The 16,722-nt window shown below is 48.6% G+C and overlaps 1 protein-coding gene across 10 annotated transcripts in view; it reads left to right on the top strand.

Annotated features, from left to right (window-relative positions):
* The window catches only part of DGCR2 (DiGeorge syndrome critical region gene 2), an 82,038-nt gene that overhangs the window by 1,276 nt on the left and 64,040 nt on the right, over positions 1-16,722 (top strand). The window lies entirely within an intron of this gene.

Genomic DNA, 16,722 nt, shown 5'->3' on the forward strand with positions numbered 1-16,722 from the left:
GTCTTCTCTGATGACCTGGGTGTGGGAGCACGGGGTGTGTGGCCCTCTCCTCTGTCCTAGCCAGGCTCCCAGCCCAGATACACCGCACCTCTTGGCTCTGCGCTTGTGTCATCTGTATGGAATGTCTGCCTCCTCCCTGGTGCCTACCTGGTGGCCAAGGCCCTGACCCATGCTCAACCTGGACAGATTCAGTGATGCTTCTCTGGTCTCCCCATGCAGAGCTAGTTGCTCACTGCTTTTGGCTGCTCTCTGGGCAGCGGGATGACTGGTAGTGGGGTGGCCTTGGTAAGAACAGAAGCCAGGGCCGGGCGCGGTGGCTCACGCCTGTAATCCCAGCACTTTGGGAGGCCGAGGCGGGTGGATCACGAGGTCAGGGGATCGAGACCATCCTGGCTAACCCGTTGAAACCCCGTCTCTACTAAAAATACAAAAAATTAACCGGGCGTGGTGGCAGGCACCTATAGTCCCAGGTGCTGGGGAGGCTGAGGCAGGAGAATGGCGTGAACCCGGGAGGTAAAGCAGGGGGGCGTCACAGGAGACCTCACACTGAGACTGAGGTCTCAGTAGGGCATGGGTGGGGTAGCTCTGGTAGAGGGAACAAACATTCTTTTCGATTCCATGACTCTCCAGATGAGAACATTGCAGCTACCCCTGGAGGCGTCTTGAGTTGCCGTGCAGAACCTGGGAGCTGCAGTTGGCTCCCTGGCTTTGGCTGGGCAGTGAGGGCAGGCCTCTGGGCCTGATGTGTTCCTTGTATGCCCGCGTGTGCCTCTTCACACATTCACCCTATGTCCTTCCTGAGAGAGTGCTGCAAGGATCTGCCTAGCTGGTGCTTTCAAGAGGCTGGGGCTTCTCTGGTCTTAGTCGGTGTTCTTTCTGTGGGGATCCCGGCCTTAAAAGCATACTTGGGTATGAGGAAGGTACCAGTCAAAGCCCACTTCTCAGGAGTGTGTTTTCTGACTCCTGCCTGGTGGGTTCCCTGAAGATGAGGCCAAGCCACTTGGGTCTCCTCTCTGGTACAGGGCAGGGTGGAAGGCCTTTCATGGAGTTACAGGGCAGCAAGTGCTTGCTGTACTTGACCTTTCACCAATTTTTTTTTTTTTTTTTTTGAGACAGAGTCCTGCTCTGCTGCCCAGGCTGGAGTGCAGTAGCGTGATCTTGGCCCACTGCAACCTCCACCTCCTTGGTTCAAGCGATTCTCCTGCGTCAGCCTCCTGATTAGCTGGGATTATAGGCACACACCTCCACGCCCAGCTAATTTTTGTATTTTTAGTAGAGATGGGGTTTTGCCATGTTGGCCAGGCTGGTCTGGAACTTCTGACCTCTGGTGATCCACCCACCTTGGCCTCCCAAAGTGCTGGAATTACAGGTCTGAGGTACCATGCCCAGCAATTTTCTTTTAAATGCACATTTGAACTTGATTTAAGATGTGTCATGTGCCGGACACTGTTCTAAGCACTAATATGTATTAACTCTCAAGAGGTCCCTGCTGGATGCTATTTTTAGTCTCATTTAAAGATGGGGAAGCTGAAATCCAGAGTGCTTGTGAAGCTAAGTGGCTGAGATGAGATTTCATTGTAGGAGTCTGGCCTTCCCCCCATTGTGCACCCCGACTGGGGCTTGTGCACTCCAACTGTGTCTCCAGCCCAGCCACAGGAGTACCTCACATTATGCTCTGAACAGCTTCCTTAACCCCAGGTGGAGCCACAGGGGACCTATCTGTCCCCTGATAGGTCCTGGGGTCCTCTAGGTGAGGGTGCAGAATCTTTTTCCATGTGGATACTCCAGTCTGAGGGACAGAACCACCCACTCCCCCAAATCCCTTCTGTGTTTGGCCATGTGACCACTGATGATGTGTGTTATGATCACTGGGGGTGTGATGAGGAAGAAGGGTTGGAGACTACTGCTAAGGTAACTGACAGCGAGACGGTGGGGGATTTGGGGAACACTGATAATGTCTCATTGGCCCTTTCTCCATCTGTATAGAGAAGGCAGCATTGATTGCTGATTCTAAAACTGTTTTTCTTTCTAGCTTGAATTGTGAAACAAAATTGTATCACAAGCCACAGCTCTATCCAGGTTGAACCTACCATACATAGCTGAGAAAAAATTGCCTTCTGAGTACTGGTGCACCCTGGTCCCTTCCTGCTGGTTGCTGGTCCTGTACAGGGCTTGTGCTCAGCCAGGCCCCTTGGTGAGGTATAGGATGAGAAGATCATCTTCCATCTATTGCTGGTACAGCTAGCTGGGAGAGGCAAATGACTTGTCTAAGGTCACACAGCTGGTGAGCAGCAGAGCGAGGGTTCAGACCCAGGTGGAGCTGGCTGCTAGCTTAGGGTTCTTGCCCTTTTGCTTTCAGTAGGCAGCTGTGCTGAGCTGATAAAATCTCAGGGAGCTGTGAAGTGAACACAGCACCTTGGCTCTGGAGTCCAGAGTTTTTTTTTTTGAGACGGAGTTTCTGTCTGTCACCCAGGCTAGAGTGCAGTTGCGGGATCTCAGCTCACTGTAACCTCCGCCTCCTGGGTTCCAGTAATTCTCCTGTGTCAGCCTCCAGAGTAACATTACGGCGTACGCCACCATGCCGGGCTAACTTTGTATTTTTAGTAGAAACGGGGTTTCACCATGTTGGCCATGTAGGCTTTCCTCAAATTCCTGGGCTCAAGTGATCCACCTGCTTTGGCCTCCCAAAGTTACGGGATTGCAGGTGTGAACCACCTCACCCGGGCTGGAGTCCAGAGTTTTCTATCGTGTGAAGTAGCACAGGGGTTTGGTGAATAGGGAGAGAGTGCATATTTTCATCACAAGGAAAAGTGACCGAGGCTCAGAAGTAGCTGGAGAGGTGAGCTTGCACCTGGCCTTGCCAAAACCTCCTGAGTTTGGAGTGCTTTCCTCTATAGCCTGGTACTGTGACACTTTGTAGAGTTTGTCCACTGGTAGATTTGGCTTTTGGGTTAACAGGTTCATTTTTTTTAGTTGGAAAGTGGTGTAATATACTTTCTAGCTTTACTAGCTAATGAATTTTCCTTTCTTTTCTTGACAAAAAGAAACCTTTTACTTGGAAATAATTTCAAACTCACAGAAAATTTGCAAGAATAAAATGAGTGCAGAGAACACCTGCATATTCTTTGCTGAGGCTTCCCTACTGTTGGCGTTTTACCTTATTTGCCTTATCCCCCGTCCTCTGTGTGTATGTGCATATCGTGCATTCACACACGTTGCTTTTTTGTGAACCATTTGAGAGTAAGTTGCATGCGCCATGGCCCTTTATCCTTGTACATGTTAGCCATTGCAGAGAGTAGAGGCTGCTCCCACTTAGCCCCTCCCCATTGTTCTCCCTAACACCTGCTATGTGCCAAGCCCTGTGTCACGTGGGAAGGTCTCGTGGGTGCACGAAGCCCTGTGGTTAAAGCCCAGGTTGGCTCAGGTGGCAAGCTGGCATCACTGCATGTCAGGGTTATTATTTTAGTTGGCGGTTCTAGATTCGGGAATGAAGATTGCTGTTGTGGAACATTTGTGCTCTGTTAGGCTCTGTTAAGCTAGCTTATGGGCACTTTTCCCACCCCTTCCTTCCCAGAGACTTCCCAGAGTGCTGAGTGATTATATCCTCTTAGCAGCGGTGGCCGGTAATTTGTTTGTGCAAGTGTCCTTCTAGCAGTGACGGCAGGTAATCTTGTTATGCACGGATCCTCTTAGCAGTAATGGGAGGTGATTGATCCACGTGTGTCCTCTTAGCAGTGAGGGCAGGTGATCTAGCTGTGCACGTGTCCTCTTAGCCATGGTGGGAGGTGATCTGGTTGTGCAGGTGTCCTCTTAGCAGTGATGGGAGGTGATCTCAGTGATGGGAGGTGATCTTATTATGCATGTTTTCTCTTAGCAGTAGTGGCAGGTGATCCGGTCGTGTGCATGTCCTCTCAGCAATGATGACAGGTGATCTAGTAGTGCATGCATCCTCTCAACACTGATGGCAGGTGATCTGGTTGTTGACTCTCCCCTGCTGGACCTGAGCCTTTGACGGGCAGGGAGTTCCTCTGCTTCTCTTGGTTGTTGGCATAAGGAAGGACCCGACTGGCATTTAGTAGTTTCTTGACTCTTAAGTGGAATGCATCAGTGACAACATTAAGGACCCCGTAGAAAGCTCATGACTGATTAGATGTCTTTTCTTTGGTGTGCTGCTAGATTTTCCCTTATCACATGTGCTGTTATGTTTGGGTGCTGAGGGTTTGGTGACCGTCTTCTTTCCTTTCTTTCCCTGCCAGTCTGCAGAGTGGGCTCGGTAATCCAGAGAGACCAGTTTTGGGCCAACAGTTCATTGAGCAGCGTGATGCATGGGCTTGGGTATGGTTATTATGTGAAAACTGTGTACCAACTGTATTTGTGTTTCTGGCATGATTTACCAGTTGTCCTGGGAGCTTTAGTCAAAGCCATTCCATCTCATCCTGCCATTTCAAGCTGTGTGTCCTGTCAGTGTGGACATGGTGGGCTTGGCAGGGTAAGTCTAGGTTGAAGGGTGAATGGCCTGTGGACCCAGATGTCCTGGACCTTCTGGGCATCCACTTGGGAGGTGGGGAAGCTCAGGTCTGGTTTGACCTCAGATGAGCTGTCTGTAAAAGTAGCAGCTGGGATTAGATCAAGCCTTCTCCTCCCGGTCCATGGCAGCAGTTGGGTATGGTGGCTTAAGAGCATGGGCTCTAGAGCCACACTGCCTAGGCTCAGTCTGCTCTGCTGCTCACTCTGTGACTTCTGCTTCAGTCTCCTCATTTGGAACATGGACATCATAACAGAACTTCATGGAGACGTTGTGAGGATTAAAATGGGTAAGCATAAAATTCTAAAAAGTGTCTGATGTAAAGCAAACTCTTCATCAGGCAAAATGTTAGTATTAATCACAGATAGACTTCAGGAACCCTGAACTGAAATGTGAAGTGTGAGGTTGTGTGTGCACAGGGCGTATTGGTCGGGAGAGGGCTCCCTCAGGAGGTGGCAGAGTGCAGTGGCTCTGAGGAGTGTCTGCGCACAGAGAGTGCGCTTTGCTGTTCTGATGGGATCAGAGGGACTGCGTATGACTCTCTGAGAGCCCCTGAAACAGCCATGGTGCTTTGGACAGGGCGAGGATTGTTCATACACGTTTTGCTCTTCGTCACATTCATGCTGTGTCACCTGGGCCTGGTCAGGCACAGAGTAGGCACTCAGAAATCAGTTATTGAACAAATGCACAAATGCCTATTTATATTTTGACATAAAGAGCAACAGCTACTTTAGCCAGCAGGCCTTGCAGCTGCCTCTGGTGGGGGTGGCGAGGAGGATGAGAGCCTTGTGGCAGTCCTGCAAAAACGCCTTGGGAGGATGGGATGGGGGGTAGGGGACATGGCTGTGGAGCCAGCTGGCCTGGGCCCCACCCTGGTGGGAGCTTGCTCCTGTGATGGGAGCTGAGCTGAGAGGTGAGAGCAAGTGCGGCTTCTCATTAATGTGGATCCTCACTGAAGCTCACCAGCTGCCCAGCCTGGGGTGGAGGGTGGAGGGTTGAGGGGCCCCCCAGAGGGAGGGACCCCAGCAAGCCAGTGCAGAGGGAGCACTGCCTCTCTGATGGACTTGCTGGCACCTGGCTTTGAGAACTGGACTGCCCTGTGTGAGGATGTGGCCGGACCTTCCCTGGGTCGTTTGCACAATGCAGGGCTTGTTTCTGGTCAAGAGCTGGCTGGGTGCATGGGCTGTACATGCTTGCCTCTTGGCCTTCTCCCCTCCTCTGCCTGGGGTAGCTGTTGCTTCAGTCACTCTGGGCTGGTCATTGTTCTCAGTGCCCTTGTCCCCTACAGGTCCCTCCCTGTAGCCTGACTTCTGGCTGACCTCTGGCAAAATGGCAGACAGCTGTCAGTTTGGTTAGCTTGTCTTCCTTGGTTAGTCTGTCATCCTTCAGCTGTTGGCTGCTACCTGTTAGACAGGACAGTACTGAGGACAGTACTCTGGTGAGTATGCTGGACTGAGGGTCCCCCAGGTAGACCCTGCCCTCTTCCTTGCCTGGGAAGTCTCATTTTCTGGGAAACCTTCCTTAGGAGTTCATAGTTGTGGAGACGATTGTTTTTGGCTGGCCAGGGCACTGGATGAGGGGCAGGAGTCACAGCAGAGGGACCCAGAAGGTCAGCACAGGGGTGGTCAGCAGGAGACTGACCATAGGACCTGGCCGGGTGCTCCACTGAAACTGGGTCTGCTGATGCAGAGGTCTCTCCGGTGCCCCTGGCTGCTGCTTAGGGCCTCCAGGTAGATTAGTTTACCTACAGAGCTCTGTCTGTGGTCTTAGAATAAGAGGACCCGGAAGAGCTAGAGGCTTGTTGGGGCCCATGGCAGGCCTTTGCTGCAGCTCTTGGAGGTTTCTTGGCCACTCCTGACAGTAGGAGCAGCTCTTAGGATTTCCCCATCTACCCTATTTGTGAAGGATGCCTGCTAGACCAGCATGGTAAGCCATGGGGCATGGAGAGAGCCCAAGGGTGTAGAAGATCTTGTCTGCACAATCTAGAAAAAATAAAGTTGATATTTTTTCACATTTGGTAACATTCATACATGGAATATTTTACATAAATGGAATTATGTTTTTTATTTAATTTTTTTCATTTGTTTTCAGATCTTTGTAGATCAGTACATATATAACCTCATTCTTTTTTTTTTTTTTTTGTAACAAAAGATGGAGAGGAGAGGTGGGAATGGGTTGGGGCAGGATTGTCTAACTCATTCTTTTTTTTTTTCCAGACGGAATCTTGCTCTTGTTGCCCAGGCTGGAGTGCAGTGGCGTGATCTCAGCTCACTGCAACCTTCACTTCCTGGGTTCAAGTGATTATCCTGCCTCGGCCTCCCAAGTAGCTGGGATGACAGGCATCTGCCGCCATGCCTGGCTAATTTTTGTATTTTAAGTAGAGATGGGATTTCGCCACGTTGGCCAGGCTGGTCTCAAACTCCTGACCTCAGGTGATCTGCCTACCATGGCCTCCCAAAGTGCTGGGATTACAGGTGTGAGTCACCACACCCAACCAACATGGATATTTTTAAAAGACTACAGGCCAGTGCTTATAGAATATATTCCTCACGTGAGGTTTATCAGGTTGTTTCCTTGTGGTAAGATTGAGTCTGCTCAATTTTGGGAGGAGCAACACTGCAGGACATTCAGTCCTCAGTGCATCCCATCAGGAGGTGCCTGCTGCTAGCTTGTCCCAGGAATGGTGATGTTCACTTTGACCACTTGGTCAAGTGCTATCTACAGGGTTTCTCTGCTGTAAAGGTGCTTTTTCCCCATTGTGATTGGCCAAGGACTCTGTGGGAGGTAGATAGCTTTGTCAGGTGGTTTTAAGCACCAATTCCTGCCTGAATAGGTTACCATTATGATTGTTGCTAAATGGTGATTTTATCTTATTCTTTCTACTTTTATTGGTATTCTATAAAATAGAACCTTCTCCTGCAGAATTCCTTTTTATTTACTCTCCGTATGGACTCATGGAGTCTTCTTTTTATTTAGTGTGTTATAACCTGTTGTTGTCATAGTTCACATTGGGGCTCATATTATAATTGAGTTGGCAAGTGGAACTCAACTCAACCAACCCTTCACCTGGTCCTTTCAGGATGGGAATGTTGCCTTCTGACATGTGTTCATCAATTGGAACATTCCTTATTGCCAGGCTCATCTTGCACCTTACCTGCCCCAGACTGGAATGGGGCATTTTTCCACAGAGCGCTGGTTCCTTTTGGTGGGAGATGGTATTTAGAAAGCAGGATTTTGGTGGTAGGTGTGTTTATTGCTAGCTACTAGAGCATGCTGCAACTCCATCTTTTCAGTCTAGCCCAAGAGGTATGTCTCTATGTGCATGTGTGTGTGCGTGCATGTGTCTGTGCCTGTGTAAGTTCATACTGGTTTTTTTTTTTTTTTTTTTTTTTTGAGATGGAGTCTCACTCTGTTGCCAGGCTGGAGTGCAGTGGCGTGATCTTGGCTCACTGCAACCTCCGCCTCCCAGGTTCAAGCAGTTCTCCCCGCTCAGCCTCCCTAGTAGCTGGAACTACACGCATGTGCTACCATGCCCAGCTAATTTTTGTATTTTTAGTAGAGATGGGGTTTCACCATGTTGGCCAGGATGGTCTCGATCTCTTGACCTCATGATCTGCCTGCCTCGGCCTCCCAAAGTGCTGGGATTACAGGTATGAGCCACTGTGCCTGGCCCATACTGTTTCTTTAGTTCCAATCCAGCATTACAGGGTCTTGCTTTCTCTGTTTCAAGTTTGTTTCTCTTTTTTTCTACAGTGAAAACCCTGGCTCCCAACAGCATCAGTAGGTTTACTCATTTGCTTAGTCTTACACTGCACACAGAATCGTTTCAGAAGTGCTGCATTCACACCACTAGTAACAGCAGACCTACTAAGTAGAGTTTAATTTTTTTTTTTTTTAACTCTTTGTGTTTTCAGACTGATGGTGTATACTCAAGAGTCTTGGGTTCAAAAGCCACTTGGATTAATTCTCTTACACAATTAGGTTCAAAACTGTGTTGTGGCAGGGCAGGGTGGTTCACACCTGAAATTTCCAGCACTTTGGGAGGTTGAGGTGGGTGGATTGCTTGAACTTAGAAGTTCAAAACCAGCCTGGGCAATATGGCATCTCTGCAGAAAATAGAAAAATTAGCTGGGTATGGTGGCGCACGCCTGTACTCCTGGCTACTTGGAGGGGACTGAGGTGGGAGGATCATTTGAGCCCAGTGAGCAGAAGTTGCAGTGAGCCGAGATCATGCCTCTGCACTCCAGCCTAGACAACAGAGCAAGACCTGCCTCAAAAACCAAAACCAAAACCAAAAAAACCTGTTTTGGTTTGAAACTGTGTTTATTAAATAATATTGAGAGTGGTATTTACTGTAACCTCAGTATTATAACAAGCCCCTCTTTCATTACACTAATTGGTAAGGAAGCATCTCAATTGTGAACAGGTTTTATTATTTTCCTAGGTAAATTTTTTTCCTTTCTTTTTTTCTTTTTTTTTTTGAGATGGAGTCTCGCTGTGTCACCTGGGCTGGAGTGCAGTGGTATGACCTTGGCTCACTGTAACCTCTGCCCCCTGGGTTCAAGCGATTCTCCTGCCCCAGCCTCCCCGGTAGGTGGGACTACAGGTGCAAGCCACCATGCCCAGCTAATTATTGTATTTTTAGTGGAGATGGGGTTTTGCCATCATGGCCAGGCTGGTCTTGAACTCCTGACCTCAGGTGATCCACCTGCCTCAGCCTCTGAAAGTGCTGGGATAACAGGCATGAGCCATCATGCTTGGCCAATAATTGGATATTTTTAAAATAATTATTTTTCATTTCTGAGAGTCCTGAGCCTTGGTTGACGTACTTTTGTCGAAACTCTTGGCAAATCACTTTTTCAGTTTCAGTTTCTTCCTGGAGACCAAAAAAAAAAAAAAAAAAAAGTGGGGGTTTAGATGTTCAAGGGCTATTTGGGCCCAAGTGCTGACATTGTGAGCTTGTTGGTGTAATAGGGTCTCAGTTCCCCCAGCCATCACCCTTTGTGTTTCCTGTCCGTCTGATCGCTTGGGTTTGTGCTCTGATAGTCTTTGGGCATGCAGTGGTATGGGGGAGCTGTCTGAAACAGGGCCTGAGGTTGGCCTGGGAGTTTGGGTGTAGCTGTGCACACCCTTTACCTGACAGACTCATTGTGGAGGGGTGATGAGTGGGGCAGGTGGTAGGTCCATTTTGGAGATTAGGATGCTGAGGCCCGGAGAGGTTAATTAGCTTGCCTGGTGGCATCACTTAGCTTTTAAGTAGAAGCAAGAACAGGAAACTCAGGACTGCTGTCCTGAGCCCCGTGCTTTGCCTCCTGCACCATGATTCCAAAAGCAGATGAAAGAGCTGTATGGCAGAGGGAGCTAAGTGGAGCGCCACCACCTGGGGCCTCCTGCCTAAGAACTGGGCACCTTTTCACCGGGTTGAGCATCGCTAGTGTTTACAGTTCTGACTGCACCAGCATCTTGTGTGGACAGTGGTGCTGTGATGTCTCTTTGGGCTTGGGTGATCAATTCAGGCCAGCTGGTGACCACCCTCTGTGATCTTACCATACAGTAATTGCATTCAAAGCGATCTGTACGTTTCCAGAAGCTTGGGAGGCTTATTAGAGAGTCACCTTCTTTTGTATGGATGGACTTTGTGGATTTTCAACCATGTGGTTGTATTACTTCTTAAGAAACACTCATGAAAGTAAAAGATGAGGAAAAGGTATTTTAAAGGGAAAAAGTTTCGTATAACTGAATATAAAACAGATATTACTTAACAGAAAAAATAGATCTAAAATGCTTAGAACCAACAAAAAATTTAATGAAATTCTAGCTTAATGCTGTTGCATATTTCTGCTTTATAATTGCAGCATGAGATGTGATGATGCCTTTTTATAGGAAGTAGGTACTCATATTAACCTCATTTTACAGATGAAGAAACAGAGCTTGGGAGACTAAGTGACTTAGCTAAGTCACACAGCTTTTAGAGTCATGGAGTGGGTATTTGAAACCTGGGCTGCATAGAGCTCATGCTGTGGTATTGCACAGCTTCAAGAGAAGTCTTCGGCTCGTTTTCCATCGACTCCTTGTCTTTCTCCTTCCTCCTTTGCTTTCTTTCTTTTTTTTTTTCAAATTTAATTTTATTTTGCTTTAAGTTCCGGGATACATGTGCAGAACGTGCTGGTTTGTTACATAGGTATACATGTGCTATGGTGGTTTGCTGCACCTATCATCTAGGTTTTAAGCCCCACATGCATTAGGTATTTGTCGTAAGGCTCTCCTCCCACCTTTTCAATGTGAACCTCCCCACCCTGCTTTTCTTGTCTTCTTCCCATTGCTTCAGCAGGCTACAGGTGCTGCAGCCCTGACTCCTCAGTGCCCACCCCTGCTGTGTCCACGCAAATGCCCCCAGAAAGCTGACACTTCCCCGCAGCCTGTTCCTGCAGTCCCTGCCTTGGTTCTTAGCTGATGCTGTCATCATTATCAGCCCCACCCCATCCCCATTTCTGAGCATCAGGCACCCTGATCAGCACTTGGCACACAATAGCTCCATTAACCTTACCTGTAACCCCACTTTTTGGATAGAGTTTTTGGTGTGTTAAATCTTGTGCTCAATTTAGGTTTTGAAATAAGCGCAGGAAATGAAGCTTTCAGACTGCACATGTTTCTTTGAACGTTCTTTAAAGACCCGGTATGATAGGACATGTGCTTTTTGTGAGTGTAACTCCCTGTGGTGATCACACTAAAGTTTGGACCCACTCTGCTAGACAAGGGAGGAACTGGGCAGAGCTACCTGCCCATGCTGGGCTGTAGGCTCAGTCTCCTTTTAGATGCCTCAGATTTCTAGTCTTGCTTTCTTGCAGGAGTTACTTCGTTCAGTTGTAGTATTATCCTTAGGACTTTAAAATCCCTCCATATTTTATGTGTGCTTTTCAGGGTTAGGTGACCCCACTGCTACCCCAGTTTTTTTTTTAAATAAAATATAGTAAAATATACCACCATGACCACTCAATTCAGTGTTCAGTTCATTCAGTGTTCAGTTCGGTAGTGTCAGAGTATGTACCTTGTTATGCAACAGATCTCTAGAATGTTTTCATCTTGCAAAACTGAAACTCCGTACCCATTGAGTAACTACCCTCCCTTGTATCTCTCTCTCCAGCCTGGCAACCACCGTCCTACTTCCTGTTTCTAAGAGTTTGACTACTTTAGATACTCCATATGAGTAGAATCATGCAGCATTTGTCTTCTTATGTTTGGCTTATTTCACCTCAAGGTTCATCCATGTTGTAGCATGTGTCGGAGCTTCTTTTTGAGACTGAGTAGTGTTCCACTGTGTGTGTGTACTGCATGTTGCTTATTCAATGTGCACTTGGATTGCTTCCACCTCTTAGTTACTGTCAGTAGCTCTGCTATGAGCATGGGTATATGAATATCTCTTTGAGACCTTGCCTTCAATTAATTTGGGGTATATATCCAGAAGTGGAATTGCTGGATCATGTGGTAATTCTATTTTTAATTTTTTAAGGAAACTCCATGCTGTCTTCCATAGTGACTGTTCCATTTTACACTCCTACCAATGATGTGCAAGAGTTCTGATTTCTTCACATCTTTGCCAACACTTGTGGGTTGTTTTGTTTTGTTTTTTTTGACAGTGGCTATCCTAATGGGTGAGGTGATAGCCTATTGTGGTTTTGGCTTACATTTCCCTGATGATTAAGGAAGTGTTTTTTTTTTTTTTTTTTTCCTTTTGAGACAGTTTCGCTCTGTCACCCGGGTTGGGGTGCAGTGATATAATCGTAACTCCCTGAGGCCTTGACCTCCTGGGCTCAAGTGATCCTCCTGCCTCAGCCTCCCATGTAGTTGGCACTACAAATGCGTACCACCACAGCCAGCTAATTTTTTGTTTTTTGGTTTTTTTGGTAGAGATGAGATCTCGCTTTGTTGCTCAGGCTGGTCTTGAGCTCCTGGGCTCAAGCAATCCTCCCACCTCTGCCTCCCAAAGTATGAGGTTCATTTTCTGATATGTGGAGTCCAATTGTCTAGTACCATTTGTTGAAAGGTTATACTTTCTCCATTGAATTGTCTTTGTACCTTTGTCAAAATCCGTTGACTACATTTGTGTGGGTCTGTTTCTGATATCTGTATTCTGTTCTGTTCTGTTGGTCTGTGCATCTTTTTTTTTTTTTTTTCCAGATAAAGTCTCTGTTGCCCAGGCTGGAGTGCGGTGGTGGGATCACAGCTCACTGCAGCCTTGACCTCCCTGGCTGAAGTGATTCTCCCACCTCACCCTCACTGAGTAGCTGGGACCACAGGTGTGCATCATCATATGTGGCTAATATTTTTAATTTTAATTTTTGTAGAGACTGGATCCCTATGTTGCCCAAGCTGGTCTCCACCTCCTGGGCTCAAGTGATCCTCCCGTCTCAGCTTTCCAAAGTGTTGGGATTACAAGTGTGAGCTACTGTGCTCAGTGTGGTCTGTGTATCTTTACTAAGCTTTTGATCAAAGACTTTTTTAATTTTGAAGAAGTCTGATTTATCAATTTTTCTTGTTATGGTCATGCTTTCTGTGTTTGTCTAATAAATCTTTGCCTACCCCAAGGTTACAAAGATCTTCTCCTCCCCTAGTAGAATATGAGCTTCGTGGGGCGGAGGCACCTTTTGTTTCTCATCTTGCTCTTCTCACTTGTGTCCTGCACAGCACCTGGCCCCTAGGAGGTACACGGCAGTGTTCATGGAAGGAGCAAATGAGTTGTCTTAAGGATTCATAATAATGTATTCTAAGCACTTGATATACTGCCTGGCACATGCAAAATGAGCATTCAGGAATCTGATTTGGCTACAGCTGTTCTTTCTCTTAGAGAAATTGGCTGTGCTATCCTGTAGCTATGATCAAAATGTGGTGTGAATGTTGGATGAAACTGCTGGCTGATGTTTACATCAGATGCGAGATAACTCTCACTCCAGTTCTGTCCCACCTTCCTGCCCTGGTCTTACTTCCAAGTATGTAGCCCCTCCTGCCCGAACCCCCATGAAATAAAGACTGATTGTAGGTTGCTGTTCTTTTCTTGAAAGTGGCACTCATGGAATAGATATGCTTGGCAGACTTGCCTTTCTCCTCTTTCATCTTATATGATCACTTCCTTTTTCTTAGGACCTTCCCTTCTTTTCAAGGATAACTTATTTTAAACAGGGCCTTCTTCCCCAAACATCTGCCTGAGGAGAAGCCACAGGGCAGAGCAGCTGAGCCAGTGGTTTGGTTGGACGGCATCTACAGATAGATGGTAGCAGGTGATGGTCCCTTCATCTCCTGGAGGTAGAAAATGCTTGTTATTTATGAGAAGTAAATGCTGAAGCATAGGCGTTGTCCCTTTGTTCTTGTGTGGTGTTCCCCAGTGTCAGTGTTGTGACCCCTCGGGCTGTGGGAGAAAGTGGCTGGTACTCCGCTAGCGCTTGGCAACCCTACTCCCTCTCCACTGTCACAGGAGAGCTGACCACCTGCCTCCAGTGATGGTGATGGGGAGTCAGGAGCTCCAAGGTCCAGAGAAGGAGTGACTGAGGGTGGAGCCTTCACTTAGAGATTCCACTTGGCCCAGGGGCTGTATGGAAATGGGTTTGGTGGTTATGTGTTTGGGGAGCTACTGCCATTTAGGGAGCCATATCAAAGAAGTTGTGGGCATATTTCAAAACTACAGCAAGAGTGTTTGCAGGTTTAAAATATTTCATTCTAGTAACTGGCCACTGGTAGGGAAAAAAAGTACAACATGTTGGTACATCCTTGGCTTTGTGCCAAACTGGTGGTGGGGCTCTGGTATCCCTGGGCTTTGTGTAGCAAGCCCCCAGAGGCTCCACTGGCTACTGTCTCAGTGAAGGAAATGGCTCAGAACTGGAAAGTTTGGACCTGGTCCTCTGAGGAGTCAGAACGCAGAGCCCCAGCCAGGGGCTCTGCTGGCTTCAGGGATGGGGATTTGGGTGAAAGAGCCCACAACCTGGCCTCTGATGCCCATTCTGCTGCTGCCAACTTGATGTGGGACACTGAGCAGGTGGGTCAGCCCCTCTGAGAAGCGAGCTGACTGGACTAGATGGGAGTTTCAATACACAGAACAGCTTCAGGCCCTCCTTCACATTTTGCTAATGAAACTTCCAATCCTATCATTTTCCACGAGCCATGCATGTCTTGCTCCCCTTTGAACTCTGGGCCCTCGTGGATGAGGAGCCGGCTGGTCCCTGAGCTCCTTGTGGCTTGAAGTTCAGATGCTGGCATTCTTTGTGCTACAGCTTGGTGGCTGCCAGTGCAGAGGATACCCAGGCCTCCAGGTAGCAGCAGTCTTCACTGCGCCTCGCTGCTGCGACGCAGTGGCAGGTCAAACTGCACAGAGCCCCCAGCCATGGTTCCTGCCTCCCGTCCTCTCTTTGCCCCTATGGGTCCCTCTCAGAGCATTTCAGAGGACCTCCCAGGATTGTTCCTAGGGGTGGCGTATGTGAAAGTTCAGCAGCTGAGCATTGTTGGAGTGATTTTCTCCTTTGGCCTCATGACCTCCGTGGAAGTCAGGAGGGATAGGCAGGGCAGGATGATCACCTCCATGCTTTACAGATGGAGGAAGCAGCCTGGCAAGGCTGAGTGGGATTGCACGGGCCAGGAGCTGAAGCCTGCTGTTTGTCTTGCGACAGATCTCTGGGGCCTCTTTCCAAGCCAATCTCCCTGCGTGGTTCCAGGAAGCCACAGAGGCGGGGAGGTTGCTGCTGGCCTGCTGGTGCTATGGGGCAGTGGCAGTGACAGGGAAGGAGCTAGATGGGCTGCAGGGGAGAGCTGCAGGGACTGATGAGCCAGGACCCCCAAGAACCTGGGTGTGGGGCTTTGAGGGAAGGCTAGAGGTGGCCCTTGGACCCCATAAAAGGGCAGATGGCATTTAAGCACTGTAGAGAAGGCAGGGAGTTTGTGATATGATCACAGTTGGTTCTGGAATGGTCTGTGCAATGTTTGGAATGCCAGGTCCTGCCTTTCCTCACTTCCTAGCTCTGCCCTCCCAGGTCTGCTCTCTGTGTTGATGCAGATTGGTATTCTGATGATCTGCTCCATCGCCAGCTGTGTCGCTTTCTGGAGTTACAGCACATCCCGTGAAGCTGTCTGGTCCCAAAGTCCCTTAGGGGCCCTGGAGTACAGTGTGTCTTCCAGAGCACACGTCGCTCCCTTCCCCCGTGGGCAGCACTTGTTCAGGATGGATGCTTGCCGGAGGCTTGCCCTATGGCCCCTGGTGGCTCAGATGTTGGCCATCTCTGAGGCCCCATTCAAGGCCCTTATTATTCACTCTCTTGTCTCAGGACAGAGGTGACCGCTCCATTTAGAAGGTCACTGAGCAATATGCCCTCTGTTTTGTCTTTTAGTTATTTTGCTATCAACAGTGCTCTCTGTCCTCTATTTTTTTATTTTTTTGAGATGGAATCTCTCTCTGTCACCCAGACTGGTGTGCGGTGGCACAATCTTGGCTCACTGCAACCTCTGCCTTCTAGGTTCAAGCAATTTTTCCCACCTCAGCCTCCCAAGTAGCTGAGACTACAGGTGTGCACCACCATGCCTGTCTAATTTTTGTATTTTTAGTAGAGATGGGGTTTCCCATACTGTCCAGGCTGGTCTTGAACTCCTGACCTCCGGTGATTCACCCGCCTTAGCCCGCCAAAGTGCTGGGATTACAGGCGTGAGCCACCGCGCCCGGCCCTCTGTCCCTTCTTGAGGGCATCTGGAGAAGAGATGGCTGGCCCAGGGCAGAACCCAGCATCCACAGCTCTGATCTCCTAGAGCTGCATGGTCACCTGTTACAATAGCCCAGCCACCCCTTGACTTTCAAACCCTCTCCCCTCTGCTGCTGCTGCTGCTTTGAAGTGTGGTGCTGGACAAATCTTCCTTTCCTAGTAGCAACTCGTATGGAGGGTGAAATGACCTGTGGGAAAGCCCCACTGGGAAGCAGCTGCCAGCTCTTTCCAAGGCAGAATGTGCAGTGAGGCTTTCCTGCCCAGGTGTGAGCAGGCCTGCCAGGGATGCTGGAACCTTCTGGGCACTCCAGCAGGGCATGGTTGTCCCCTGCCCCAGGTGTGGGAGCCTGTGTCTGATGGGTCTCAGACTGCTCTGGTGTAGACCTATCCTAGTGGGCTGTGAGTAGTGCAAGATGGGCTGGAATTTCTCTTGCATTTCTTTGCTGGGAGTGTTTTGATTTT

Source organism: Macaca mulatta, chromosome 10 (assembly GCF_049350105.2).
Source record: "Macaca mulatta isolate MMU2019108-1 chromosome 10, T2T-MMU8v2.0, whole genome shotgun sequence".
Lineage (NCBI taxonomy): Eukaryota > Metazoa > Chordata > Mammalia > Primates > Cercopithecidae > Macaca > Macaca mulatta.